General features: G+C 42.8%; 1 protein-coding gene across 4 annotated transcripts in view; it reads right to left on the bottom strand.

Moving 5' to 3' along the window:
• LOC131879778 (neurotrimin-like) overlaps window positions 1–18,084 on the bottom strand; it is a 68,151-nt gene extending 50,067 nt beyond the window's left edge. For 2 of the 4 annotated variants that reach the window (XR_009373194.1, XM_059226193.1), the window contains exon 1: window positions 17,186–18,084. The gene's annotated coding sequence lies outside the window, so the exon portion shown is untranslated. Of the gene's footprint in view, window positions 1–11,075; window positions 11,198–13,592; window positions 13,756–17,185 lie in introns of those variants that run through there. The other 2 variants (XR_009373196.1, XR_009373195.1) reach the window with 2 other exon arrangements.
• Window positions 18,085–27,947: the final 9,863 nt, after the last annotated feature.

Below are 27,947 nucleotides of genomic sequence, written 5' to 3'. Positions count from 1 at the left end.
ATTGTACCATTTAAAAAATTTGAGGATTAGAAGTAAAGAAGACACCATGGAGTATCTGGTTGGTAACACTCGTAAGTACAACTGTGTTGTTAACAACTAGTCTTTTCGGGTCTTGTTGTTGAGGATTGACAAGTCCAAGGCTAGGGACCAATTACGGTTTCAATTTGGTTTTTTTCCCTCCTCTCAGCTATCGCACGTGTATGACATGCAAGAAAGTATTCTCAATTTGGTCGCTCATTGGTCCACTCACCCTTGAACTTCCGATGGAACCCTGAGGACTAATGCACGTTTCTACTTACTCGTCTATTCAACGTGTTCCAATAACCGATTCAATTGGAAGTTGCCATGTACACGACTCAATGGAAAAAGCAATGTGGAGCAATTCGAAGAACCTTCGTTCCTTTATTCACTACAATTTCTCCAAAGTGGAGGCTCAGCAAGACCTGTTTCCTATCTAATTGAGACCACCTTTAGACACCTAGTTGGTAGTTGAGGAACGTATGCGAGTAAGGAACAGCCATTTATGAGGCGAGTATCTGGGTCCTCCAATGATTGTTTCTGTTTCGGTGTTGTAATCAATTGCAACTTACTTCAGCAATGGTGATCCAACATTCTGGATCTTGTCGATGATCATGATGATGATGATGATGATCACGATGATTATGGCAGGCGGGGTTCTCGTACCTTTTTTCCCCCCTGTTCCATTAAACAAGGTCAACAGAACAATTATGGTTTGGGAGATGTATCGGTTGGCTAGTACATAACTGCTTGGATCATGAGAGAGTAATGGTCCATCCTGGTGGGGCATCTGGTAATCATTTGGAAGCCTCTCCTTCTCTTTGACAACGAGTTTCCGTGCCTTCATTTATCTGATGCTTTTAAGGGAATTGTTATCAGGAACCTTCACCTGATCGACCAAAAGGGTCCTTGAGACTGACTGGTGCCCGCTAGAGACAGCCAGAGAATGAGGAAAAGGATCCTTATTGGGAAGGTCAATATCAGGAACCAGGAAGTTTATGGTTATGCATGATGGAGCTGATTGTGAAGATGATAAAGAAATCCAATGCAGAAGCAATGTCAGCGCACATCCCCATGAGAATTATTCTTCCTTATAGACGGAATATCTTCCCCTTGCTTCTGGAGTGTGTCTTTACCCCGTTTCTCCTCTTTTCCTTTATTTTCATTTTATGGCTTTTGCATAAAAGCTTTGTTTGAGCGGTTTTTATGGGACTGTCTTCGTTCTTTTACGCCAAGGCCCCTTGCGTCTCTCTAGGGAAGTTCAGCAGGGCCCTGGGAGATCATATTATTTCAGTATTTTCGCGTGACACCAACTCAATCCCATAGCAGTCAAGCTGGCTTTTCAGTACTCTACTACTACTTCTAATACTATGTACGTACGTACGTACAGCACTCGTCAATGCTTTCCCTCTTCGTGTCACAAGTCACGACCATTGTTTTGAGTCAGTCGTCCAACGGTTGTGGAGAAAGATGAAACTAACAAAGATTGGCAGACCCCTATTATTGTTCGGTGTACAACATGCTCATTTGGGTGTTTTGGGCAAGCTAAGCTGTGGGCTAAATCGATCACCAAAGAGCCCTATTTACGTTCTCCAATGCAACTTCAGGAAGGGTACCCAAACAGCTTTGACAATTCCTGCAAAAAAAATCGATTAAATTTTAGTCTCGGATCCACTTTGCTTTTTACAACAGCATATTTTGAACTTTTTGTCGTCCGATTTAATTTTCATTCATGTCCATTTGAACATTGTTTTGAAGAAAAGTTCACGTTAACTAAGCATGGACAAGGTTTGATTTTGGAACGGATGTCTCACTCAAGGTCAAATGAAAATTGTGAGCTCTTTTTCCAATCGTGGAACAATCTTTCTTTCTTGTCGTCACTCGGTGCATTAGTCATTGATTAAACCACGAAAGAAAAATGATCCCAGTCAGCGTGTCCGAAAGTTGACCTAAAATCCAAGTTCCTTAAAAGTGGAACCAAAACAAAGAAAGGTGAGGCTTATGTCAGGGTCCAAACGAAGGTTCAAAGATTGAAGGACCCCAAAAGAGAATGTGTGTATGAAGTGTTCGAAGTGCAGCCTCTAGAGGCTTCATTTGATCAATTGCTTGCCAATTGCGTGAGGATGAATGAATGGCACAGTTGGCAACATGGTGATGAATCACCGAAACCAAGTCTGTTGCTCTTCTCATATTTGATTTCGGTGCGGGAAGCTCAATCTGCACTCAAGCGTGAAACTCGGTGACAGATCTTTTTGCATTTTGGCCTTTGTGCATGCAGATCATTACTTATGATCTGCTTGGGAGATAGGCCTCTCGGTCCTTGGAGGTCCCCTGGAAAAAAGTGCCTCTTTTTCTAAAAGGGACTTCCAATGTGGCAGGATCGAAAGAGAGATGCGTCGTTCCAAGTGCCCGAGATTAATCCGATTGCGCTTGTCTTGCGGGCGGAAAAGTGTTCCCAATGTGGCAGGAGAGTTCGTTTTTTCTATCTCTACCCAATGAAATTAACTGCATCCTCGACATGTTCCTGCATTGGAGAGGAAATAGCCGGCAATGGCATTGATATCGGCTCCCGAGGAGAGACCTCCCGAGTGGGACAGCGGCCTTTCAAACGGAAGTTATCCATTTCCGTCTCGGAGGTTCCCAATGGAGGTCCGTTCATCCTTGTGTTGGAACCCTGTTTTCCCCGTTTTCCTATCACTTTTTAGCCTCCCCCCTTCTCTTCTCCCGCTTTGAAAATTTCGTGATATCCGCTCCTTTCGTCTTCTTCTGGGGGACATTGTGGATGGAGCCATGGAACCAGTTTAGGGGCCTTTGCTTTCGAGCCCTTATACCAACCAGCGATCTTTGTATTTTCTGTTTCAAGGCGTAATCGGGCTCACTCTATAAGCAGTGGGGTCAGAAATAAAATTCCACCTGAACCCTTTTGGCATGTTCCACTTTTTGGTTCCAGAATCCAATCCCGCGTTGGACCGCTTTTCTGCCAACTTGGCTGGAGTACATATAAATCAGGGGGATAACGCACCAGGAAGTACAAAAGTTGCACGCCAGAAATGTGATTCCAATTCCAAAAAGTTAACCAACACCTTCACCACTCCCCTTATTCAACGACTTCATCGTGGAACCCGATTCCAAACTCGAATCAATGGCGATGTACTCACCCTTGATACCAAAGGTGGAATGGGACAACGTGTCACTATTTCGAAATTTTTCCAATGCTCATACCTAACTAGGAATTATTAAACCCTTCTAAATGTTATTTTCTTAGCTCAAATTTCGTTCCGAAGTGCCATGACAAGGATGTGATCCAAATGAAGAGAAGTGTTGCTGGATTGAGGTCCAATGATCTTCCGATGGGCGCCCCTTATCGAATTGCAATTTATGGGACAAGCGCAAAGAAGCCAATGCCGCTCCTGAGAAGAGGCAGGGAATAAAATCGCTCCTCATACCCAAGTTTTCTAGTCATCTCGAGAGCCTCTTTTGGAGCTGAAGAGTAACCAACCATTGATATTCATGGCAAATACTAAGAAGGGGTGAGCGAGGAAGCACAAGAAGAGGCCTCTCTTCCGTGTTTCTGCTTGAGCCGACCTCGATTCGAGGTCGAGCTCAGGCAGATCGCCACTCACCATTGAAGGACCAAACGGGATCTAATGGAGCATTAAGAGCAGGTTCCTCGGCAAGGACATGTGGAACCTGGCAAATGTGGTAGAAAACGTGTACAAAGCATACAAGTGGAAAATGTTCACAGGTGATTCCGTGAAGGCTGAGACTTGAGATGGATATGGCTCATACGTTTAAATGCTCGTGTTTGGAGAAGGTGAAGGTGCCCTAGAACCCGTTCCATTAATCCTTATTTTCCCCGTGCAACACTCGATCGACCCAAACTTGGTCTGTTGAGGAAGGGATCTTTTGCCAACGAACAAGTCCGTCTTTCTTGGGTGGTGGTGGTGATGGTGATGGTGGTGGAACTGGTTGTAGTGGTAGTGGTAGTGGTAGTGGCGGTCTTCTTCCAATTTGATAGTCCTTTTAAAGGCCGTGGTTGTATGGGTGTGTGTCACTCTCTCACTTTCCCAACTCCTCGAACCAATCTCTTTCTCACCAAAAACCAATGGAAAGTTCGACGGTGGTTTTTACTCTCTGGGCTCACCGTCTCAGGGTTCCCAAATGATGAGTTGGCGACTGGTTGGGGACCACAACACTAATAGCCTTCAATCAAACGTCCCAAAGCCTTGTTCTCAACCCAAAAAGGCCCTTGTCCCAATGTTTCATCAAAATTGTTGGCCTTCATTCCGTTAGAACAATGTTCCCACTCCGGCCTTTCCTCGTTCCAGCACACTCAAACCCACTGGCAGAAACGTCCAATGCACCTTGTTTTGTACTTTATCTGTTTCAGACGTTGTGGCAAATGGAACACTTGCTTCCATCAACACCGTGTCCACCCAAACGCAAAAAGCATATCACTCTCAAACACTTTTCTTCAACTTGTTCCTCGTTTCGAGAGCGAGTTACCACTATTAATACATATCATGTTTGACATTCGGCTGACCAAAAAATGACAAAGCACTACTACTCTTTCCCTATCCAAACATACTCAGTTACTCACATTCACTCCTCTATCACACCAGAGCCCTAGGCCTTATTCCTCTCCATTGAAGATACAACCAAGGAGGAGGAGGAAGCAGAGGAAGAGGAAGATCGAGGGAGCTTCTCTTCTGAGTACACATGTATTTGCACGTTTTCGGATACTTTTTGCCTCGTAAAACTGAGTTGAAGGAGAAGCACTTCAGAATTCATTCTCGGACGGGAAATTTCAATAACAAACGGCTTTTCACTAGCTGGATGGTGTTCCATTGTTTTATCTTTGATGCCCAAAAATCCTCTTCTCAATAAAATGGTATGGATTATTATGAACAAAGAAGGTTCGCTTGAAGCGAGATTTCCTTAATGGAATGGAAGAAGACCTTACGAGAGCATTTGAAAGGTTTACACGTGGAGTTGATTTTGGGTTATGATACAAAATGCAAGGAATTTGAATGTCACGGCTCCTCAGATTCCCACCATTATATGAAGGCAGACTTTTCGACTATTTCTGGGTGTCGCCATTTGAAATTGAATCCTTTTTTTAAACTGGACCTTTACAGCCTTAGAACACAACATCAAAGTGAACCCACGAAAACCCGTCAGAAATTGACCACACCACCACAAAGCAAGTGACAGCAATTGCGTTCAAATTGCATGATATGTCTAATTTTGCAATAAACTCATGAATAAAGAGAAGTCTTGGCACTCTGAAATTTGTTTGATCTTTTGATTACAGAGGTCAATGAGAACAATGAAACTGTGCCAAAGCACTGAAAGAGTTCCCAGCACACGTTAGTCACAATAGCAATCTGACATGCACCACATAAAACCCCTTGCAATTTTTGGCAGAACAATTTAGCCAGTTAGTCTTTAGTTCATTACGTTCATAAGCTTTAGACGAGCCTTTTCCTCCTTGACATTTTAGACGTAAATGCTGAATTGTGAGAGGGATTCGCTCTTAACATCATTATCACATTGTACGTTTGTCAACCTGGATATTCCGATCCTTTTTCCTAATTGAATTGGGTCTTGTCAGATAAAACTGTGCAAGAACAGCTTAAATTTGCAAGCAGGGTTTCTTTCGCAGATGAAGAGAAAGGAAAAAGAGGGGAAAAGTCGGAATTTGGCAATCTTTTATGTTTTTTCACGAACCCAAATCGCTGGAAAGCAAGATTTATATGTGGAAATTGGAACACATACAGGCAAAGTGACCTAATTTACAAGATCCATCTTTCCATTGATCGATTGAAGATGTGTCGAAAGAGGTCGAAAAGATGCCTTTGTTTCACATTAAAGGGGAAAACTGGGGGCCTTGCGTCAGGTCTTTAATCTTGCGGCCGCTTTTCGGACCAATTCTTATCGGGATGGACAAAGCAATTCTGCTATATTGGGCAGAACCCTCTCATGGTCGGGCAGTGTTCGAGGCCAAACCAACCCGCGACGGGTGTTTGCAACCTTGAAGATCCTTTGCCGATTTGATAGACAGGGTTTGACCAGTGTATAGAAACCTTGAGAAACGTCCAATAAAACTTTAGAGACTAAGGCCAACGAGCGGCCCAACCATCCAACCATCGAGCGTCTGGGTCCAAGAAAAAGAAGGCTTCAAGACGTCAAGTTTTGCACAGTCGAGTGATTTCTCATCCGTATGTATGTAGTAGTTCTGAGATGTGGGGCATTTCTTGTTCTCTTTCTTTTAAAGGAGCAAGGAGGAAATCCTTCAATGTACGAGTTGCATTGAAGGCCGCCGTCCATTCAAGGTCGCTGGGATTCAATTTTGAGTTTGGTTAGCTCACCCACCAAATCCCTCAAAAATGGATCAACCGAGATCTCGAAAGCCGCAAGAGGACGTTTTATTTCAATTTACGGCCTCTCGTTATGTTTATATATGTGATCCTCCCCGAAGAGGTCTTTCTATATTTGCTGATTGTAGCGTATGTGTTGTTATAAGAAATTCATTGATGAGTGCCACTCTATCCGATATTGCAGTTTGGAAGTCCACGGGATCCATAAAGTGCACAATGTCCAGGTGAAGAATGGTCCATGTACTTCTCTTTTTACCCTCAAGGGCTCGCCACAATGGAGCTTTTCGAACGGTCTTAAAGGTTCTACTGCGACAACGAGAAAAAAGGGCGACATTCTTTTCAAAAGGCTTTTCTCATTCTTATCCTCCTTACCCAAAAGAAGAACCAGAGGATCAGGACGAGCCTTCAAAGGCGCCCAAGTTCCATGGTGGAACCGCCCTCCAACCTTCAGCTAACAGCCTAACACCTGATAGCCTGAAATTGCGGTCTCAGCTTCGAGGCCAGTGTGAGAAAAATATCTGATTGCCACCAATTGAGATCAAGATCAAGGACAGAAAGAACGAGTTAAAAGCAATCTTAAACCATTGGAAAACGGCTCTTCAACTTTCTTTATCTGTTTCTCTGAATTGATGACTCTAAGTGCGGGAAAACAAAAGATGAGTTCTAGTTCAGAGAAACTTTACTCCTTATCGTGTTTGTCTTTTCTTACAAGTCGTAACATCATTGTTCTAAGTGAGCTCTTGAAACAGATAAAACGGAACAAAACCAGAGTCCTCATTTTAGAAGGTTACTTTACGACAAATTGAACAAAGCCTCTGACTTAGAAACAGAACTTGAACTGAATTACCAGGCCCAGTAGCACTTTAAGCTTCCTAACATCTCTTAAAGCCGCTCTAAAACGATTGAATTGGTAAACAGATTTTGTACTTTGAGCTTAGCCTCTGAATAAAATGTTTTGAGAAACAACCAATTTGTTACTATACTTATCGAGGTATCTGATAGTGAAACTTCTCTATTAAAAGACGTTCATTTATCACCCAGTGCCAATGCTGTGTACAAACATATCACAAAAGGCGCTATGTAGCACATACCCCCCCGCCCATGGTGTGCTAGATTTGGCAATGGGTTTCTTTGTATGAACGATAAAAGAGCCTGTCTGCTTGCCACGTGTCTCTCCTGATGTCAGGTTGCCACATTCTCGTTGCCATTGTGGCCCAGGTGTTGTTGGTCTTCAGTCTCCAAGGACTTCCAAAGCCACGAGCCAATCACTCCAACGACTACCTTGCCTCCCACCATTGGTTTGTTCCCCACATCCTTGATGGAAAATGGAAATTTTCCAATATTGTGATTAGTGGGCGGCACCTCAGATTAAAATGAAGGTCACTGAATGGCATGTACTCAGAGAATGTACATATATCGCTTGTGATGCAGGACGTACTTCGCATAGCTCGTGCCTAAAACATGTAGGAAGTACATTTCGACTGATTGTAATCGTGCCAGAAGTTGACAGAGTTTAACAGAAAACGTCCCATAGGACGATTGCGATGCAATTGGATCATTACGAAGGACCCTCCTGTTTCAGTAAGCTCATTCGTATGGAAGTGTACTGCGCGTTTGCTAAAGGATCTTTGATGTACGTGATGTACGTAGACATGCTAACAGAATTTGGGCCATAATTTCTCTTGAGGGGCTGAAATAGTGCATGCGGCGGTTTTGTGGGTGCCAAGGAACAACCTGACGGGGTTTCCTCTTCAACCTCAAAGAATCGAGCTGAAGGTGACGTGATGGTTATTGGTAGAGCTCCCACTTCCAAGTTCCAAGTTCCAAGATCCACGATCCAAGAAGAAAGCTAGAGAATATCTTGAACGTACCTGTAATGAGAGAAGAGAAGGAAACCTTTCACACTTGGTAAAATACGAATGGGTACATGGGACGGAGCGAGAAATATTTCCTGACCTACATAATAATCTCCTTGCAGAGTTTGGACAAAACGAGAGCAAAACCAATATCCACTCAGGATTTTGAGGTTGGGACGAGAAGAGCCCTATCTCCCTTCTCTTTTCCGGAAAAAAAATCTCTTCCATTCTCTTGGATTCTCAATTTGTCGTCTCCCTTTTATCTCAGACAATTGGCTTTCCTTAAGAACTGATCCGCACCGTCAAAACACACAAACGTCGATTCAATTCGATTCCATCAAATTGAATATCGAACAACTTGGTCAGCGGATCTCATTTTGGTGCATCCAACCGGATTTCTTCACTTGTCATTTAAAGACAAGCTCTTTTCATGTATCTCAAAGGGGTATCTGACTGCTCAGATTTCGAGTCTAATGCTTAGCCCAATATGATTATAAGTATGTCAAGACCATGGCTCGAACAAATCCAGAATCCAGTTTGGTCAGTGTCAGATGCGGAAAGGGTGCAGTGGGCACCTACCTTTAGAGTTGAGATGGAATTATTTCTCACATATCTTCACATTAAATCGGATTCCTTTTTCCCTGCAGGAGCTTCTAACGTCATTTTGACTAGAATCTTCGATTACATAGAGACAAGGGCAAGAAAGGATAAGGGGAAAAGGATGAGGAAGGTCGAAGGTGAATGACTGGATCAGTTCCAATGCCAAATTCCATTGATTCGTTGGTTGTGGACATTCCACACGAGGTACACTCTGTTCTAAAGTGCGTTTTGCCAACTTCCTCATCAATAGACCATCAAAGGAAAATTGCGATTTTGATATTGCTTTATTCGAAATCCTGACCTTTGATGGTGCATGTTGAAATAGCTTAAATTGTTGTGGCCTTTTGGTTTCTCTATGCCCACGTGTATCCAATGGTTCTGCCTACATTTTCCTCAGGCTGGCAAGGATTATCAATCAAAGACGACGACGAAAACTTTGTTGAAACCTGATTCCCAAGGGCACTCCTCTCCAGTAGGATGAAAGACACTCCAGGATTTGCTCTCTCGGGGTGAGCGCCAAAGACGAAAAACATCCATCCCAAGGCCAATTGTAGTGCACCCGTCGCAAAAGCCAACCAAGGCCAGGATTCTGCAACGTCAGCACTAAAGGATAGTGTCGTGACTTGTTACATGTGTGGATGAACTTGGTTTGGATCTCAGAATAAGATCATCACGTCGAGGGCTATTGATAAGGTTTTGGGGCGTGCATCCTGCAGGACTTGCACTCGATCCCCTCCAACCAGTAAGTTAGCCTTTCCGTCCGTGAAGGTTACTGACCATCCACTACTTGACAAAATGAGATGGCTAGCAAGATAAAGGTCAGAGGGGTATAGCAGACTTTATCAGAATAATTTAGAACCGGGGAAAATATGAGGGAGGAAACATAAAGCTCCCACGGGATGAATAAACGAAGACCAGGCCCGGCGAAACAATTCATGTAGGATAGGTTACTGGGCCAATAAAGCTCAAAGAGGATGATCGGGTGAGAATAAACGATGAGGCAGGGTTTATTGAACACCGCCCAGTTATCGTTTGAACACTTATGAGAACATAACGAAAATGAGTATTTTTCAATTAGTCTAAAAATCGAATTATGACGACCACTTAAACAGGGCGAATTTAGGAAGTAATCTTGAGTATACAAACCATCGAAATTCAATCACGAGGATGACTGTCTGGTTCATGAAATATGTTTTGTTGACTTCGATTCGGCCAGAATAATATCCGTGAAGGCCAATAATTCATACAACCTTACTTGCATAAAGCATGATCAATATTCATAATATGCAACTTTTATATCAAAGTTTATACGGCCAAAAAAGACCAACCTTCCCAAATACCGCGAAGGTTATTTATGAGATCTGTTTTTTCGATTAATAATCTATCTTGACGTTCAGTGATGATATTAAACTGATAATGCGACTGTTGTAGCATTATCCCTCGTCCAATATTGGACACACACTATGAATTAGTAAGAAATGTGCAAGAAGTGCTTCATTGTCAAGAAAAAGTGTATGCACATGTACAAAGAAGCACCAACCATCAACAATGATAAATGATTGAGGATTATGAATACAAGTCAAAACGAAAAGTAACGATATCCTATTCACGCAGAGTTGTGTCATTGCACAATGGCAAAAACAGCTGGAGAAGCCTTTCTTTTTAAAAGGAAATACATAGATTAGGCTACTTTGTCCTGGCCATGACAATGAATGAGTTCGTGATTGTGATCATCATCCAACATGGATCTGATCCGATGGTGGATGATGGCACGTGACTTGCGCCTCGTTCCAAAAATGTTAATTGTTCCCTTCTCAAAGAAAAAAGATTGAGAAAGTTCCGCGATCCAGATTGATCTGATTGACTGTTCGTTGTAGTTTTGAGGAATCGGTGCTTCTTAATCGTGTCAGTGTGACGGAACATTTTTTTCCGAGAAAGGGTGGCTTTTCGGACCAGAAATGGCAAATTGTTCGATCGAGCATACACTGCTGACTCGGATGAAGTTTGAAATCGCATCTTAGGCACAATGGAAGAACTTTTGGCCTTTTCTATAAAAACGTGTCAAAGGCCCATGAAGGGAAAACACTCTTTATAGAATTATTATTCGTTATGATGATGATATTTTCATAAAGCAATTCTGATCAGATAACACGAAACAGTCTTCCTCATGATTTTACTTAATTCAACTGAAAGGGTATTTGAAGTCATCATTAATTCTCACCTTTTTCAGATCCCCGTAAATGACTGACAGTGATCCAATATGGCTATTTAATGAAGCGCGAGATGACTTCCTCAAGAATCGAAGTGAACAAGGCGGGAAATCAAGAGAACCAAGAATGGGAACTGGAAAAGGAAATGGATTTTCCAACATTTCTAATTTTGCGGAAAACTTTCCCTAGCTGTCATATCAAGTTACCAAATGGCTTCCCCACGAGCAGCTTCGTAAATCTGTATCCCCAGAAATGAAGAAAAGAAACTTGGTCACATCACGTGTCGATTCGACAAGTCACCCTGAAATCCAACCCGAGCTGGAAACGTCAACGTGTTTCAACATTGGAGGATTGTTGCATTTCATTGGGTTGTAAACAGTCACTTTTGTCGAGTAACGAGGTCAAATGTGTCTCCACAAAGCCAACCGAAGGCCGTCCAAGTAAGGAGTGAGTTCCATTCTTTATGAGTCCTTGAAGACTGGGCTTGTTTGACAACTCAAAATTTCAACGGTCTCAAACTCAGGCACCTAAATAGAGCTAAGGCAACCATTGCCCCCTTCCACCTTCCATGGTTTTTGGTTGCTTGGTTGTGTGGATGGTCGGTTTGGTGGACTACCACGGAAAGTAAATTTTTGGCCAAGAAATTCCTTGCAAACTACTTTTGACATGCAATCTTTACCATCATGAACAAAGGAAAGTCCAGCGATCCACGGGAAGCACGGCGACTAAATTGGACCATTTTTGTTGAGTGATAATTGAGGTATGATAAAATGTCCAAATGAAGGCTGTTATTAACTCGGTCTTTGGGATCCCTGCGCTTTGAAGGAGCCGTGCTAAACACCTCTTAAGTGTTTATGTCAAAATGAGTAGGCAGAGAATTTGAAATGAGAAACATTCGTCCCCGGGTTTGCGGATTCTTTGGAACGACATTCTCATCCAGACTTTTTCTCGTTAATTCCTGAACGCATTACAGTAGCATTAGGCGTTCTTAATCAAAACCCATCTTCTTACGCCTGACACTCAATTCCTTGGAAAACGAGGAAAACCAGTGCCTTGTCCATCATGAAGGAGAGCATTTGCCGGAATCTTTTTTCTCCTTGGGCGAAGAGGCGATGATGGGTTTCTTGCTCCCAATTTCGAGTCTCATTTCTTAAATTGCCAACTTCAGTATCGACAGTAAACGAGGTTGGGGAGGTTTCTGTGAGATGACAGGACTGACGAGGCCCAATTTTGGTCAAGGTCTCTACGGACAACTTAAAATGGAAACTCATCCAAGAGACTGTGAAGTGAACAGGAAAATGCGAAAGTACGATTTGTTTTTTGGCTTTCACTTCACGTTCGCTTCAATTTGCCCCTAGTGTCATCCTTGTTTATCCCTGAGCCAGCAGCAGCCTTGGCCGCATCTACTTCCTGTTGTGAAGTCAGTGTCAATCAATTCTAGAGCAATGGAGCACGATGTCTTGCCGGGTCTTTGGCCACACTTTGGAACACTCTGGTCCACGTGTGAGCTCTTGTCACTCACAGTTAGTGTTGTTGGGATTGTAGACCGGAAAAGTGATTTATTGGGTTGACCTTCCACAACGTGGCTCCCTGTCCAATCATGGTCTTTTCAATTCTTTGTGGATTAATTCTCATTTCCTTTTTCTTGGAGGAAGCGAGGTAAACTTTCCATTCTCACCAAAGGGCCAACTTGAACGAATCGGAGTAACTTGCTGAAGATCTGAAGAATTTATGAACAGCCTCTTGAAGTGCACCTCGTGCTTGAACTTTTCTCACTTGGCTCAGGTGGATCCCTTTAACCTCAAACCCTGCCTTGTCAATATTTCCGATAAGATATGGCCCATGGGGTTTAGAGAGAGGGCACAAGAAGTTTCTTTGGAACTGACGCTTCAGCTGTGCTTCAATCATATTTGGCCAGCACAAAAGGAGCTTCGCTGACAAAGTGTCGTCCTTAAGAAAGTCGAAATGATTTGTCAATAATTTGCCTCTGTGACCAACTATCAAAATATTTTCCACTTATCTGCAGAGCTGAATCAAGTCAGAACTTGTTCTCAAACCTAACTCGTGATGATCGAAAATGGCCGAAAATAGTTGGAAGAGGTTTCCTTATGCCAGATCAAGGATAAATGAACCATTGGATAGCCATCATCAATTTCCATGGTCTGATCCTTATAAAGAGGTGATGGATGGTTCTTGTATCTGACTAGACGGCTACAGATAATCATCAGTAAACAGGCCAGGATTCGCCTCTAGTTCTTGCTCGATTCACCATGACCAGAACACGGCTTGATTAATTGAGACCTTTGAGCCATAAGTCATGGATGAGCTTAATGCACACGGCCCTGGACCCACCTGGCCTTAAGTTCAATGCATTATTCACAACATAATGCGGACTGCAAGCGAAGGCATGAGAAGAAGTTGACCTTAGAAAATGGCCTGCATATTGCATGGTTGAGTGCTGTTCCTTCGCCTTTGCAAATACTCACAACCATTCCAGAGCTTGGGCTTACTGGACCCCATATACGTACCAATGGGAAGGCGAGACTGGTTGTTGACAGAGGCCACCACGATACACACATTGGTCCATCTATTGGAACTCCAATGAAAGGGAAAGGTCCTTCCTTCTCAGCTTACAGTTAGTTGGGACTTGATTGTAGATCGAAGATAAGCAGGCAGCCAAATGGAGACTAAACGTGCAGCTTGGCAACGCACATGTGCTTACTTTAACTATTGGAGACACTTACCTTTTCAGGGTGTCTAAATAAACAGCGTGTTTTCTTTCAAAAAAAGAACTCTGGCCTCGTTCACCATATCCTAGCCGATCCTGGCTTACCAGACGTTACAGCTGTTGGGAAAGGCCATTTCCTAGTTTCAAAAGGCCGTCCAGGCAAATTGACCGGGCACATTTGAACTCTCCATGGGCCAAGGAAAAGCTTATTTTAAGCACTCACTCCCTTTGCATAGAATACACCTCGGGCCTTACAGATGATAATAAGTTCAAAAAGAAAACGGCCTCTCCCACTCAGTTGAGCACTGGGCTGGGTATTGTGTTCTTCTTCATCTGAAGTTGGTTTTGTTTTGAGGGAATTGCCATTGGGCATTGTCGTCATCTTCCCAGCTATCCTCGGCGAAGTCGTTGTTCATGCTGTTCTTGTTGTGGTTGTGGAGGCACTGGTGTTTGTTATTGTGGCTGTCAACAGTTGTTGGCGAGTATACCATTCTTTTCTTTCTTTTCCTCGAGGCTCGGTTTCCACTACGACCATTTGTCTTCACGTCAAGCGGCATGCCTTAGAATTAGTTGCGAATTTCGAGACGGAATTGATCGAATATGCCAAGCTGAATTCATCCAATGGAACCCAAGACAGAAAATCCCCAGGTTATTGCAAGTTATCATTCGATCCCCCTGATCCTCGGGGGCCATCTAAATCCGATCCCGAACCTTGCTTTAGTGTTAAGCCAAATTGCCTAGGAGACCCTTTCGAGATTTGTTTGACTTGAGCAAACATTGAACAACCTTCGAGAACAGTAGATACTAGGAACACAGAGCAACAGTTCATTTGAGTGACACTTCCTTGGTAATTCATAGCCCAAGACCCCGCCCTTAACCGCTTAGATCAATCCCAAGGGCAAGGGCAATCTTAAAGCAAGATGTATAAGATATTTTAGGAGAGACGTATGTCCTAACATCAAAAGATTTCTCGTTCGACACCTGATAAATCGTCAATCATTATGGTCCGATCAAGAGCATAGCGTTATATTTCATCTAGTTGGACTTTGCATAAAGGGTTTCAAAGGAAAACAATGATTCGTTTTTGCATTGATTGACTCTCAATGCATAACAGGAACACTGATCCAACTTATGCGTTAATTGTTTTATCAATTTCCGATTTCCGTTTGACATATCAAAGAACTTTTCTGACCCCATTGTCCAACTTTTCCCTTCAAACTAATGAGGTTTTGAAATAGTTTCTTAACTCTCTTGTTAAGGCACACCTTAAAACCTTAACATCAGTGCCTAAAAGGGACAGAAGTACACTTTTCATCTGAATTTTGGAGTTTGAACATCTCTTCCTTCGTCCCAGTTACTCCGTAATATAATTGTAATGTCTTCTAATTTTCTAATTGAAGCCTTCGCCATTTCTTCAACAACACCAGGCAAACTCGTTTATACAGGGAAACTAGTTTTAGTTAGAAATTGACTTCTATTAATGAGTTTGAAATGGTGTCCACAGAAAGTGGTAAAAACTTTTGTTCACATTTGTGTTTTCTGCTCTCCGCCAGACTTCCAATATGGCCTTGGTCTTGAACAGGGTGACCTCATTGAATATTCATGGGAGCATTAGTCTAATTCAATTAAAAGAAGTTCAATAAGAGACCACTTCATTACGAGGAAGTTCCTTCACAGGGATTGTTCTGTTCGAACTGGGACATTGAAATGATAATGATCAAACAAATGGCCTTTCCACTCCCTTTCCAGCCTTGATTATTGATTGACTCTTAAGACCCTCAAGACCTGGCCTACTTGCCTCTTGCTTGCTAAAGTCAGTCTGAGGCTATTCCAAAATATGCAAATGGAGTCAAAATTGGCAGAATTCGGATTTCTCCTTTTGAATTCCCACTCAAGGACGCGTGTCAGGTTATCAGTCCAATCGTATGAATGCCTGGCTGACTATCTATTGCTCTCTTGAGCCAATGTTAGGGCAACACTATTAATGACAGTCGCTCTCAATCTAGCAATCCCAATCGTTAAAGGGGCTAAGTGCACCCTTAGAGCTTTCAAAAGATTTGATTAATCTCGCCCACGAAGTGCACCACTCTGTGTGTGTGTGTGTGTGTGAGCGTGCCGTTTCTCAATCCTGCCAATAGCTTTTTCTATTATGAGGAAGTGCTCCACGGAGTATTGTGCGAACTCGAATTCCCTTTGCAAATCCGGGAGTTTTTTGTGCCTAGTTATGGATTCTTTCTGCTTACCCGATTCCGGCCTTTTCTTTGTCGAAAAAGACGCCGAAAGAACGAACCAGAGAAGACACCAAGGACGGAAGCAAACACATGTACAGCTACGTATATTCCATGGTAAACTAGGCTATGAACAGAGTTCCGTCTCTGTTTTGCTCACTTGGCCTTGGGAACACGACAAAACCTCTCGGGTTGTCATAATCTTTTTCGATGCACTCCAATGAAATCTTCAACCTGGATACTGAGCTTGGAAACGGCCTTGAAGGTCGTCTTGGCTTTGGCGCTGGGTAGAATTATCTCTACAGTCATTGTGCTCAATGGGTTTGATATGTGCTCAATGGTTTTGGTCTTTAAACCTGAATTTTATAGCTTGAATATTTTAGGATTGTCGACGTTTAGATTAGGTTACCCTAAAGGAAAAAAGCCGCAGTGGGAGCAAAAATTACAAAAATCATTTCAATTTGAACAATTGTAGCTTTTCACATTCATGACGTCTCACTTGTTCCAAGTGGCACCAAGACCGTCGTCAATTTGGCTTTTCAACCTTCAAACTTTCAAGTTATGCGGAAGGATAGGGAAACGGAATATGCGGTTATATATTCAAGTTTTTTCTCTCGGGGGCTTAAAGTTCTCTCTTACGTTTCACCTTGAAACTAAATCCAATGGACCCTCTCTTGTTGCATTTGAAAACAGAAGAAAAAAAACGATATTAGAAAAAAAGTGGCAAAGAATAGCATATTGATTTGGCAGTCGTGACATTTTAGCAGAAATCGCAAAACACGTGTTATCGGTCAATTGAACACATTTAATTCCTCTCCTTTGTTCGCTCGCCAAATCGCACATTTTTGGAAGTCTTTTGAAATCCCCACCCAAATGCACACGAGCTAAATCATGGCTAATCCCTGTTTCTGTGCAATTGGCCGTTCTTTATCGATTTCCTTGATCTCAGATAGCCATAGAGGGCGAATTTTGAGCGAATCCAATTTGCAAATCCGTCAGCTAACCAATTAACCTGGGATCGATTTTTTTGCCAATGCAGACAACAAAAGAGAACCAAGTGCGGATGTTGCCGCAAACATCATCGCTTTATCTTGAGATTTTTTGCCGAGTGTCAGCGTTTTGTTCACTAATGTCAAAGTGACAGAAACTTTGGCTCAAAACTTACCTGAGTGCTCAGCTGTTACTGACAATGTTATTGTTCCAAGAGAAAACTTCGGGAATAGCTTGTTCCCTTCACTATTACAAGACTCTTGAAGTCGTCCAGAGTGATATGAGCTACACGATTAGCAGTCGAAAGTAACAACTAATGTGCTCGGGAACGACACCTCTTTTGTCTTGTTTTCGCCGAAATGAAAGTAGTTAGTGGTGTGAGGATGGCAACTGTTCACTGGGAGACACTAGCCACCAACACTTGGTCCTTCACCGACTCCAAGATAATTGAAGTCATTTCACCGCATTCCACCCGAGATCTAAGATTGTCACCAAATCATTAAACTCGGATGATGAGAAGCCTGAGCTGAGTCTGGAGCCTCGATGGCAGTGGTGGTATCATATATCAGTGGAATAACCTTGAAGGAGAAGGAGTCTTCTTGCTCCGTCTTCGTTCCCAGGTTCTGCCTCGATCGAAGAGAAAAATGGCACACAGTCGTCTGGAGTTCTCCAACAATTTGGGGATCTTCCAACTCACAGATATAGTACAGATTCACGTTCACACCACTCCGAATGAAGCCAAAGTCGGCAAGAAAACTTGATTTATCAACGACCTGCTATGTGAGCTCCCTCTCTCTTGCTCTCTTTTTCCCTCTCTACCCACACAAATTTGCATACGTGAGATTTTCCCTCTCTTCAAAACGACAGGATGAATGATTGATCCTTCGATTCGCTTCTCACCCAGTCAAGGGAGAAAAAATAAGATCCTTTTGGGACAAGGAAGTAATTTGTTCGATAGAAGAAGAACTCCCCAAGTTCATTTGCAGAGCACTAAGGAATTCAGTACGCTCACTCTTGTTAGGCACCAACGTGGACCAACACTAGCCGAACACTTCGAGTTGGAACGAGAATCCCAGATGAGCACGGTCTCCTACTCGCCTGGGACCGGGGATTCGCGGCTTGTCGCGCGGTTCACAAGATCAGCTGACGCCCGAGGGGACGAGAGGAGAGATCGAGGACGAACGGGAACGGACAGACTAAAAAGGGAAAAGGCGGAGCTCCTATCCAGGAAAGTCATTCCGTGACTGACTGAAGGCGAGTTTCCAGCGCCTCGTCTAGGGTGGAACCTGGACTGCAATACGATCGCAAAAAAGGTTGCTGTCGCATACCTCAATACTATCCAGAGAGTGGGTAGGTTTTTTGGGTTGTTTGGTGCAAATTTCCTTCTCTCTGTGCGCTTTTTTTCCTGGCTTGGGACCCACAAGAACTAAGGACCTCTCTCAGACTCATTGGACCAAATAGACTTTTCAAAAGCTAGGGTAGTGAAGCTGGCAGCCACCTCTACGGTTGGTAGTAAATTGGTAATTCTCGGGGAGGAACGCCGTGGCTAGAGTGGATCTGGAGGACTAAATGGGGGTGATAAAATTATCCTCGGCCTTAGCCTGTCATGAAATTTCTGATTTACAACCTAAGTGAGCGAGCGATCACCTGGTTTCATAAGAGCTTTCATCACATTTTCCCGCCATATTTCTGTGTCTTGCTCTTGATTGTCGGGGCAACTAAAACGATTTGTTGGGAAGCCATGCTCTGCTTTGTCATCAATATAAAAGAGGAGGACTGTAAAAACTTGATATATTCACTTAGGCTTCCTTTTCTAGCACTCTTTCCCCGGACGGAAACGAGGTTTGCAGGTCAAGCTTAAACACACCCCATTTTCTGAAGAGCACGAGGAGTGTTCCCATATGTGATGGGAGCATTTCCCTTTTCTCTCTTACCTCACGAGTGTCACGTGGAATGTGATAAATTGGAAAGTGGGTCTTTTCCCGGCTTCTCTATTCTCCTTCATCCCTCGAGTCACGTTTATAAATGTACACATACTCACTGAACGGGACTGCATTACTATATACGTACTGTAGTATGCCACTACCACCACCAGTAGTTATTCCATTCGATCCCCCTCTCTTCATCCCGGTTTTTTACCCTCAACCCGGCGCTTCTCTCTTGAACATGTTCTGAATGGTCCATATATCCAAGAATGGGTAATAGACACACACTTACTCGAACTTAAGTGTGCTTTGCCAATTTATTTCGGCATTCATGCCAACACGAACACAATGCACTCATCTCAATCAAGACGGTTCTGAACATCCCACATTGGTCCAATGGCACCCGGGGAACTCTCTATTATCATGATTAGTTTATGGGTGCACTTGGTATGAAATATTAAACAATGAGTATACACACCCCTTGTGTATTCAAGAAATCGAGTCCGGGGGGTGCTTCTAGCTTCTAGCACCTATTGAGGCTGAAACGATTCATTGCTCTTGAGAAATGGGTCCAATAAAGCATAGATGGAGGGTGTTTTGCCATAAATAGATGGAATACGACGCCCATGGTACTCGCGTAATTTTGCCATAAACCCGGGTTTATGAACCCTGACGAACTCCTTCAAATTGTGGCCTTACTCGAGAGCAGCTCAAAAAATGCAAGTCGCAATTTGTGACGTCACGTATACTAGTAGCTGACATTTAAGAGCGGTAAAGAGCTTTGTGACAAGTTGTTTCTACCACGGAAGTGTTCAGAAGACAGAATGTTTTGAGAGCCCTGGATGGAAACTGCCATCTTGAAGAAACCGAATCGTCATGGAATACTTTTCCACTTATCCACTTTTCCTTTAGATGAAAGGGCTGGCTAGAGCTTAATAAGCAGGTTCAAGGATACCAAACTTCAGGAGATATATGACGTAAAACTGATCTCGTTATGTTTTTCATTTGCGTGTTGGATTGGAAATAATTCTGCTATTCGGACATTTAGGCAAGCTCTGGTACCAGCAAACAAACCTACCTGCGAAAGCCAGTGATGCAAAATTGGCGTTTTCAAACTAGTTTTAACGAAAGCTGACCTTTCCTCAAATGACCATGTGAAAGATAGGTCAGCTGCACAAAAACGTGTTTGAAGCCCCAAACTTGCATCACTGACACTTGTACCAGGCCAGGCAACAAACGGACCTGCCAGAGCTTGCCTAAACATCCCCATATCTTAACTATCAATCTGGAGCTCCCAGTAAACTCTTCCGTTGGTTTGATATTTTTTTTATGAAATGACGATTGAGGACGAAAATAAATGCAAATGTCTATTTGACACTCATGATTGAGATGATTAGCTTTTGATTCTCTGTCTCAGCTAAAAGAGAGTGATCGATCACTTATCTGTTCTTAATGGTATTAACCATTTCAAATTTTACCAACCGTTACTGAAATGTCGATTTTATTTGGACTGAATGAAGATTTTTTCTGTCTTTTTTTATTTGGCTCACATAAAATGGTGCGATAATGACAAGATGACAAACCTAATTACATCTTCATCTTAAGTAAAAAGGGCAAATATATTTTGCCTCAAATTGAGTGATAGAGCGGTCATCAATACCATTCCAAACTTTAAATATAAATTAAGGTAGATAACCGTATTAACGAGACAATAACTCCATAGATTCCTTAAACTCTAAATGAAATTAATAAATATTTTTATCAATAACGAAATGCCTAATTCTGTGGTTGAACAAGCAATGATTTTAATCCAACTTTTAGACTTTAGTCTTTTTCATAATCTACTCTCACCTGTTATTTTCCTACTTGTCAGCTTGTACTTATATTGTACTTATTAAATGCTTACGCATGTGCACATGGTTCAATCCACCATCCAAAAGTTAGACCTTCCCCCAAAAATAGTTGTCCTAAACCTTGCCGATATTAGAGTAAAGGAAGGCCAGAAAAAAGCAATATCTCCATCAAAGGCCACATTTCCGATTGGCTTTCGGGTCTGGTGTCTGATTTCGCACCCCAACGAGAACGACACGGAAGCCGGCTTTCTTTGCATTTTACGCTTGACGGAGCCATAGTAGTTGGTTAGAATGGTCAATGAGATGGAAAAATGGGTCAGGTCAAGCCTCTCAATTGCACCGTACAACGCAAAGAGCGAGATTGGGGGATCTTGGGATAGCAAGAAAAATCCCAGGGCCGCAAGTTTGGTCCAAGTTCGATGTCCCTGAGGCAGCACTTTATTCACAGTTGCCCCTTGCTCCCTTTGGGTGGTAGATTTCCTCGTTTCTTACTTCTAGCGTTTGTTGTCTAGCCCTGGCAGCTAATTTATAAAGGACCGGATATGATTGAAGGGATTTGGCTTTGGGTGACTGACCCTTCTTCCCCGTTCTTTTCCCTTCCGCCCCAAACATTACAAATCCCTTTTGGTATATTAGTTCTTTTGTGTGCAGTTTTTCACCTTATCACTGGTACGACGTATTCTCAACCCTTTTTCGGAGCGAAATGTCTTCGATATTCATTTCCAAAAGTGTACCAAAAAGCACCACTCAATATTTATCGAGCAGAAAGAAGACTCTGCTGTGGAAAGCTAAAGGTAAAGTGAGAAAGGTCTAGCTATTTCGTGTCAAATAAAAAACCCAATGACTTCTTTGAACCGATTAATTTAACACGAGGACCCCTTAACTTGGGCACCACTTACAAAAAACAAACACTTCCAAGGAAGAATCAAGAAATGAAAATGAAAGTCATGATGTAGCATAATTCACTAATCTCTCTTTTCCGTACCTCAAACATATACTGACATTTTCCTGTAAACTTGAATTTTTTGGGTCTATTTGCGCCAAAATGGACTTTCATGTCCTTGCCTTTCCATTGGTATGAGGCTTCCCGTTTTAGACCGCGTAGATTTTTATCGAGTTTTTCTCGCTCTCATTTTCCTGTTTGGCCCCCTTCTTGACAATAGCGCTATCACTTTCAGTGTCCAAAGCAAAAGAGAGAGAGACATCTTAGATGGGGTGGGATAGATAGAGAGAAAGAGAGAGGAAGGGTCAGTGAAAGAGTGAATGGCACCCCTTTTTTTGCCCCATGAATATTTGAGGAGGGATTTGTACAGGGCAATTACGCCCCTATCGACAAACCAAAAAGCACATTCAAGTCGGCCAAAAGAATCCTGCCCCTCTCCGAATTTATTTTCCTTTAAGAAAGCTCTCAAGCGAACTCCACCTCGAGTTGCAGAGATCCAAAGAAGAATGCACCAAGACTCAAGCAAATTGGAGACACTTGTGGCGAGGTTGCTAGGAAAACTTTAAACTGCCAAGAGAGTTCGGAGATATTTAGAGTGGTTTTGGTGCCCATGCTTCTTGCTCTGCATTGCACTCCTTTGAGGTGTTGTGTGATGGTGATGCTCAGGCTGAGGCTGTACGAACACGTTCCCATTGGCCTCTTGAATGGATGGATCCGTCGCTGTTTTCTGAGGTTATTCTCTCAAGTTCAAGTTGTGCCACTTCGTGTTAGTGTGTCGTGTGTTTGCATATGGTTGCTTGCCACTCGCTCAAGCGTTGATAACACCATCACAGAGAGGGTTTTGTGTTCGTCAAGACTCCAACTTGAACATTGGTTCCACTGCCACCGAAAAGTTTCCAGTTTGGACCCAGACCCTCGAAGGCCATCGGAGACCATCGAAGGCCATCGGAGGCCATCGTCACCAATGGAAAATCTCATAAAACATTCCCAATATCGTAAAAATAGCTTTTTGATCGTCACATTGAGTCGGACATGGCGGATTGGCTGACTTCTTGATAGAATTCTCTTATCACTCGCGACAATCAATGAGGAAAAGAGAGGAACATTCCGTTAGCAGCTGCACCAATAAAGAAGGATCCATTGAGTTCAACTTTCCATACATGCTGAATGCTGAAGCCCTCATGTACTGTACTGTACGTACAGTACATATACATATACTAGAACGTCATGGTAGCCTTCGCTCAATCAGCATGACTGAAGACCAAGCAACAACCAACATCACCAACTGTTTCATGATAAATGTACAACCATAACAACCGGATGTAAAGGCCAACTTCGAATCCTTTTCCAGATCATTCCAAGACCTCTAATTGTGAATACAAAACCAAACCTCCTCACCGGTTCCAAGTGCTCCCGTCGAGTTATTCATAGCGTCTCTAAAATCCCACAGATTGAACATTGGTGTTACTACATTAGTTAAGCGATTAGATCAGGACCAATAAAAGCGTCCATACATTCAGAGGTCTCGCTCTACGAGGCCAAATAAAGCCATTAGATGATGCACTGTTGCCAGGAAATAATAAAACCAATCACATCACTGTGACCAGTGCATGGATGCTAGCCGGATGGAATGCTCCTGATTTTGGCGGCTGTTAATCTTTTCCATCTCCACGTGTTTTAAGCTCCCTTTTTTCCCTATGGACAAAGGATGGTGGTTCATCGGTAGTGCAAATAAAAGTCGCCTTTTTTGCCAATCGATGACTCACCGTCTGGCAGAGATGCATCTACCATAATTGAATCTTTTTGACAATTCACCTTTGGATTTCGAGTCTCATTGCAATTGTCCATGTGTGTCCATGTGTGCCCATGTATGCATTACGAGCGAGCATCGGTTTGTCGTTTGTCGCAAAACTCCAGGGTCTTTGCTTACAATTCGAAAGATGGAGGAGCACAAGGACCAAACACGGACGGAGAAAGAACGAGATCAGCTCTGGCAGATCTAAATGATTCTTTGAAGATTATTTTATTTGATAAGATCTCGTCTTCTTCTCTCCTTCTTTTTGCTGAGCGTGCAAGGGTCCACTCCAACCAACCAACCAACCAAGAGACAAGTCGAGTGAGGAGTTCGCTAAGTATTTCGCCACGGGACCAGATCCATGCGATGGTCGGTCGGTGGGTTGGCTGGTTGGTTGATGGTTGGTTGGCTGGTTGGCTGTTCCATCCACCACATTGGGTTTACTTGGGCTGGTCTTGGCCATTCAACTTTGAGTCTAACCCACCCTAAAGCATACTATATACGTACGTACACTCAATGGGTGCTCGTTGCAGTGGGTCTGTCCTTTGGGGGGCAGATGGGGAACTGTGGAAAAGAGAGAAAACGAGAGATATAAAATTGAAAAGGAATATAAAAACCTCGACAATTGGATCAAGGAAATGACTCATGATCAATAACGCGAATTTTACGCCGAGAATCACGGCCGAGTTTTGCAAAAATGTGTGCGGTTGTTTTTGAGTCAAGATACGAGTAGAAAGAGCTTCAGAGAGTGAAATGCAATTTTAGATGTTACTAAATCACTGAATGCCCTTTCAAATATACGTTTTTGCTTCTTGCCTCTCCAATAGCAAGAATTCTGCCTTGGATTTAAGTGGGCTCGAATCAGGAGATGACTTTTCTTTTCGATTTTGAAGCAGAATAATGGACAATTTTAGTGCCTTTTCCTCGTTCAATTTTCAATGACAGATATTCTGAGGATCAACGATTTGATCGATCGGAATGCAATAAAAGAGGATTGGAATTGGAAGGCTTTAGACCCGAGTGTTCCAAGTTGTCAAGAAAGTATTTGGACCTAATATTTCCATAAAAAGATACTCTCACATTCCGCACGTTTTTAGGAGGCTGACAGGTGACACAAACATAATTATTGTGTATTCTTTTGGCGAGCATGACTTGCCAGTTCTACGACCAAACATATTGCAACAGTGTCTGTTCTCCACAATAATCAATAAATTGCCTTAAGTTGTGTGTTCTGGTCAATTAGTAACATTTTGCTAAATCTGTGAGAAACTCTCCCAAAGTTCATATATTTGTTCGGGAGTATATTATTTGTCTGAACTTCTATAAAAGGCACAATGTATTTAGAATAAATACAAACGCTCTTAGTGACATATAATAAATGTCAAAAAACCCAATACCATACCGCTTGGTTTGTTTAATTGCGATTGATAATCATTTCTATTTTTGTGTTCTTATCTGTTTTGAATACCCAATACTCTTTGTGCACATTGTAACCTTCGGTGGTTTCAGCAATAAACAATAAAGGTCCAACCTAAGAGAGAGAAAATCCCACGCCGTATTGCAAAATCGACTCCTCGTGACTTGTCTAGAACGACAAAAGATATTAATGCCCTTTTTTACCCCGAATACTAGATATGCACAACATTTTGATTTTCGTCCATTTAAAGAGAACGCACGCGCAATTGAAATCATCTTTAACAAAAGGGGGTTAATATTACGTCCGAACTTCTACTAGAAGCTTATTCACCAAAGCCAAGAACGTGCTCCTCTGACGGTCAGAATATTAACCATTTTTCGCATAGCGTCAAGCCCATAATAACCAAGCCAATTAGCCCCGTGAAACCCCCGCATTGTCCACCGTCAAAGCCGTCCTTGATTTGGCTCTCACCGAGAAGACAGATAGCTTTTATGGAACCACAGAACAAGATAGGAACTGACTCAAAAATTGCTGCTTTATGACGGGCCATGTATCAGAACACGAGGAGGAGGATCGAGAAGTCGAGGAGTAATTCTCCCCCATTATAACTGACAGATGTTCCGGAGGGAATCAACAGCATTGAGGAATAGTGGAACATGAGATTGGAACACGGAACATCATAAGATCAAATAGCTCCGAGAGATTTGCTCACACTGGAGTCGGAAGTGTCCCACGTCCCAAGGGAAGATTTGATGTCTCATGATCTTCTTTGGACATCGATTCGGAGAGGTGGATGGATATTCATGGTGATTTGGTGGTCGATAGAGAACAGTGAGCAGTAATAGGAAGAATTATTTAGGTGATTCATGTTCATAGCCTTCTTGAGAGACCAACCAAATGCGGCACTTTCGAACAATAACATCAAACACGTTTAATGGAAAACGAATATCGCTCAACAAGACCTTTCTCTTGGCATGTAATTGCGTACTTTCCTCGCATTTTTGACCCTTGATCATCGTTATCCTCGTCATTTATTCCAATAGCTGAGCAGGAGCACCCCTAATCTTCCAGAAACCCTCGAATTAGGGATGGGCCGGACCGGTTTTCTTCTCGGTTACCGGATTCTCTTTGAACCCAATACTCCTACTTTACCACACTAAGCTGCTAATAATCATGCATATGCAGACGGTATCTTATTTGCAAATGACCCTATTCAAGCGGGTTATTATGAGACCCTGATTGTCGATCCCAACGACATGTGAGGTAATGGGAGTACCTTGGAGGGGGGTAAATCCTCCAATTGTGATTAAGTTCTCATCCCTCTCGTGCAAGTGCGCCTCTTTCCAGCAAACAATGGTCAATGCTCAATAACAAACAAATGGATGATGCCGTCCATTGTGCTCAACCTGAGCTGAAAACGAGGAAAACTCTCCATCCACCCAACATGTCCCAACTGAATGGACGAGCTCATTTATACTTCATATCCGATTTGACGAGATCCCCTTGGTACTCGGGTGGGTTCGTCTAATTGTTACAGGCAACACGGCATATCATAGTTGCTTTTTCCGCGTCTCTTTCTTCACAGTTTGGCAAGTCGTTACCCATTAATATTTCCTGAGTGAGCTAATTGCATCACTCCCTCCCTTCTAAGGGTCAGGGATACCAATTTGAAGTGTGGGCTGACCTTATGGGGTCGCTTTTGGCAAGTTCTAGTAGGTTCGTTTGTTTTTTGGTAGCAGTGTCAGTGATGCAAATTTGGGGCTGCAAACACGTTTTTGAGAGGTTGACCTTTCTTCGTGGTACTTTCAGGAAAGGTCAGCTTCGTTCAAACTAGTTTGAAGCGTCAAATTTGCATCCCTGGCACTGGCATTTCGAGACACGTTTGCTTGCTAGTAGCCAAGCTTGCCTTAACGTCCGAATAGTATTCTAACCCCTAAAAATTGCCAAACAACCATATTGTTCAAAAGTTGGTCTTACGATCTAGAACAGGTACGGCATCCCTGCTAACTTTGCATACTAGTAAGTATGCACATTGTAGGCATACGGGAATGTCATTGACAAGCAATCTGGTCGTTGAGCTCATCAAAGTGAATGGCACGAAGAGCTGCTCTCTTCCCTCTTCGATCCTTTCCCAATGAGGACGGAAACCAACCCTATTTCGCCAACTGTTCTATTTGTATTGCACGTACTCTCGTTGGGTGCTACTATGTGTCTACTGTATGTGTACGTACATGCCACAACGAGCGACCAAAGGAGTCTCCTTCCACATTCCTGTTCCCTCCCCCTCTCCCAAAGAAGGGAACAAATTCATGCCATCACTTTCCCTCAATCCCTTCTGGGTTCGTGGTCCCTTGCCTCTGTTCTTTCCCCCTTTCCACTTCGCCCATGCATTGGATTCCAGAAGTCAAGTATTGTGTATTCTGTAAATTGGATCCCTGGCTCAGTCTCTCGACAATGAGGCCAATGTGCAAACTTAGTGCTTAGATTTTGATCCAGGGATCAATCGCGGGTAATGGTTATGAGTCTGAAATGAATTACTGAGTTGGTAGACTAGCGTAAGAAGCATTTGGGTCACTCGCTCAGTGTGATCTTTGGGATGTTTGGGTGGGTCGTTTTCGTGGGTAAAGCCGAGAGCGACCCTGTCGAGGACCGTAAGATAGTGACAGGACGGTTATTCACCGCTCAAGATTAATAGATGACTACATTTTACTCGTGAATGAAGGCTCCCCTTGATAAAGAAGGTAAATATCAGGTGGCACATTTGTGACTGAATGCAATGAAGTCTTATTCTTGCTTCATAAATGGGAATTTTTTTTGGAACGTACGTTAGGAATTGACTTGGCATTTAGGGTTCTTGGAATAAAACATGATGATTTGACCCTGAAGTCCATGATTGATTGATATGTACGTAAGTAATGCAATTTTAGCACAAAGATAACTTGCTTATTCACTGAATTATGCATTGTAACAGAATGTTTTTCGTTTCAGGACAGGCTATCGCGTT

Source organism: Tigriopus californicus, chromosome 4, assembly GCF_007210705.1.
Source record: "Tigriopus californicus strain San Diego chromosome 4, Tcal_SD_v2.1, whole genome shotgun sequence".
NCBI classification, from domain to species: Eukaryota; Metazoa; Arthropoda; class Copepoda; order Harpacticoida; family Harpacticidae; genus Tigriopus; species Tigriopus californicus.
Note: the sequence above shows the minus strand (reverse complement) of the source record. Positions and strands in the feature narration are given on the sequence as shown.